The sequence below is a fragment of the Olea europaea genome, unplaced genomic scaffold, assembly GCF_002742605.1.
Source record: "Olea europaea var. sylvestris unplaced genomic scaffold, O_europaea_v1 scaffold1631, whole genome shotgun sequence".
In the NCBI taxonomy this organism is placed as follows: Eukaryota; Viridiplantae; Streptophyta; class Magnoliopsida; order Lamiales; family Oleaceae; genus Olea; species Olea europaea.
The window spans coordinates 127,861-131,579 of NW_019233954.1; positions in this window are offsets into that span (position 1 = coordinate 127,861).

Sequence of the window (3,719 nt, forward strand, 5' to 3'; positions counted from 1 at the left end):
TTTAAGCTTAGTCAAACATTCTCCAAATCCTACACTAAAATTAAAGCAAGCCCACAAAAACATGAGAAGTATCATTTACATTTGGGATAATTCAAGCCATATGTTTAACAAAACTACCAAAGCCCAGATATGTGTATAAGTGATATACCTGTTTTAACTGGCCACGGCGCTTAGATAAAAGCAAAATCTGATCGTTGAGAGTTTTCCATGCTCCAGCGTCGAAGCAGAGCTTCAGAATGTCAGTCGCGGCCTTCCTGGTGCCGGCCACATCACCCGCTTGCCTCGTATGCTTCTCTACATTCAGCAACGCCTCTATTTGCGCCTCCAAATTATCTCCTCTATTTTCCTACAAAAATTCAGAAAAATTAAACAAAATTACAGTCTGAGATCTGAATCGGTGGAGAAGCTTACAAAATAAACACAATTCGAAATTGAGAGATAACATCTACATACCATTTCGATTGGAAAGTTTGATCAGTGAAAGATTAGCTAATAATTTTTTATTTTTTTTATTTTTAGACAGGGCCTGAGGCTTTTACTTGGAGGAAGGGAAACTTCAAATACAAAACAATAGAGTATATTTGCGTTTATAAACAAATTATAGGGGGGAAGAAAAAGAGAAAATTACAACATGCCCCCAATTGGCAACGACAAGACTAATTTACAATTAGCTCCCTTGAGGTTTGACTAAATGACATTTAAGTCCATAAAAGTATGTCTCCTTATGATTTGATTATGGGTAATTAGAAACATTCCTATCTTTCAAGTTTATGGTAGAAAACGTTCCCACATTTCATTTTTTGACATTTTTGCTCTTATTTCAATATTTCGTTGCGTTGAAAGTACTTTTCACTGTTTTGGAACGTAAAATGACAATTATACCCTCTTATTTAAAACCCAAAAAAAAAAAAAAATTCAGACTAAATTGCAACCCTATCCCTAAACTTTAAAAAAAGTGCAAATGAGTCCCCAATACTTAAAATATTGAAAATAACAAAAAAACACTTTCTCTTCTCTTCCTCCCCTGTCCATTGCCACTTTTCAAGCCAAAAAATTTTCAGCTAACCACCGTCCATACCATCAGATCTCCGTACCACCGGAAAGCCTTCACTCCCCTCTACACATACTATCTAATGTGCTTCCATTAATTTCATTCTAATGGTACAAATTCTCCTTCACGCATGTTAGGTTTTATTTCTCGATTTCTGAATGAATAACCTTGTCTGGGCGACAATGGGAAAGACCCATATACTCATTGGATGCGCAATGAAGTGTAGGTACCTCAGGTGATGGTTCGCGATCATGGGTCCCACCATCAGCGTAGAAAAATCGCTTGAAAGCTGCACAGCGACTGTGTTCGAAGCTCAACTGGCTGGGTTTGATTGTGTGCATTAAATGATGTTTGAGGACCATGGATAATGACGTTTTAGTGTGTAGAATCGATATGGACGTTGTGTAGCGCATGGGTGTCGCCAGAAGTGAAGATTCCGGCCATTGCTTGTTGCGTGAGTAACCTATTTTGGCTTGAATTTTCAGGCAAACTGATTGGAGCTGTGGCTAGATCTTGGGTGGATTGTGAAAAGAGAAGTCAGGGCTTTAAGGTGTTATGTTAGTTTGGCTAAAGTGGCGGTTGTGCAGGGCATGGGTGTCGTCAGAAGTGAAGATTCTGATCACTGTTTGTTGCATAGGTAACCTATTTTGGCTTGAATTTTCGATCAAATTGGGCCGGATCTTAGCTAAGTTACGAAGAGGGAAGTGTGGGCTTCAAGATGGTATGTTGGTCCCGTGCCCAAGGTGGCCGGAAGGTGCAATTTTTGTGGCCCATAAGTGGTGGTTCTAAAATCTTAGTTGTGATGGATTGAGGGAGTATTGGGGACTCATTTGCAATTTTTTAAAAGTTTAGGGGTAGGATTGCAATTTGTTCTGAATTTTTCTCTTTTTTGTTTTAAATAAGAGGGTATAATTGTCATTTTATGTTCCAAAACAGTGAAAAGGACCTTCAGCTCAACGAAATGTTGAAATAAGGGCAAAAATGTCAAAAAATAAAAGATAGAGACTTTTTCACAATAAATTTGAAAGGTAGGGATGTTTGTGTCAATTACCCTAATTGCTTGTGTCAAAATTTGATTGTAGTAAAACGCAATCAACAAGGTTGATTTGTAACTTTAAAATTTAAAATAAGTCAATTTTTAATTGTCGTGATTTTACTTGATATTTATTATATAAGAATCGAACTATCTCACTATATTCAAACCTTAACTCACACATAGCTTTAATAGGTGAACTTTTTATAAGTAACGATTCAGAATAGGACAATACTTGGGGTACATAATGAACACCATAATGGTATCCATAATGCCCAAGTGGCACCCCCTATTGGAGGGGGCGCGAGTCCCACAAGCCCCCCTTTGGCACCCCCTCCAACAAGGGGTGCTACTTGGACATTATGGACACTATTATGGTGTTCATTATATCTAAGTAGAATAATCCTTCAGAATATTACAAAGATTTTCTAGAAAATCTTTGGACCTTTCGAGATGTTATTTCAATGGTTTGTACAATTTTTTTATTAAACTAGTTACTAGCAGATGGATTTGTGATTATGTGTGGAATGATACTCGAAATCAGAGATAATTGATTCTCCTCGAAATGAATTGAGACACAGCAGATGACTCAACCATTTGTTTACAAAGATTATTCTTTTTTTTTTTCCTTACATCAATAACTCAAATAACAATTATATTCAATAACGGAAATGTCTAGATGTTCAAAATTCGTGCAAATAAATAAATAAATAAAATAAAAAAGGAAAAAAAAAGGGCTACAAAATTTGGTAACACTTTTAAGGAGCGAATTACATATTTTCAAAAATTTCAGGAAATTGACATTGTATGCATATTCAAGCATAGGACTGTAGGAAGAAACCGTTTGACCAAACTGAATGTCTTTGTATATTTCAAATAAATCAATATGCACACATCCCTAATTGAATTGAAAGTTAGGCCATCTTCCCATTCGAAATTTTTAAATACAAAATTACTCACATCCTTACGAAACTCGTACTGGTATCATGCTCAGGGACATATATAGACTTTTTTTTTAAGGTATGTTTATTTTAAAAGTATGAATTTTTTATGTATCAATCTAGTAATATTTTTTTTTCGCTCCTAAATTCGTCCTAGTAATATTTTTTTTGTCGCTCCTAAATTCGTCCCTGATTATAGTACTAAACTCTATCTCATTAGTCACCCTTCAATATTCATCCAATATAACTGACATCCTTGATCTATAGTTCTAATATCAAACTCTATCTAAATAGTAACCTTGTCAATATTCATTGAGTTTGTAATTTTTTACAACTGTTTCAACTTTAAGTACTGGCTCTTTCACTACAAATTTTCAGTTATTGATATATTAATAATAAATTATGCTCTCTTTATTTATTTATTTATTTTTTCCACCCAAATCACCAAATCGATCAAGGATCAATATGAGGAGTCTAGAGGTAATTATTTTTATAGAAATGCTATTTGTACATTCTGATGTACACTCTCCTCACAAGAGGGGGGAGCCATGATCATCGGAATGTACATATAACAAAACTTTTATTTTTAATTCTGGGCAAATACATTTTTTATTTACACATTTTGTATTATTCACAAATTTTCCAATAGTCTGATGCGGTTTTAGATGGGTTACATAATATATTACTCGTATTT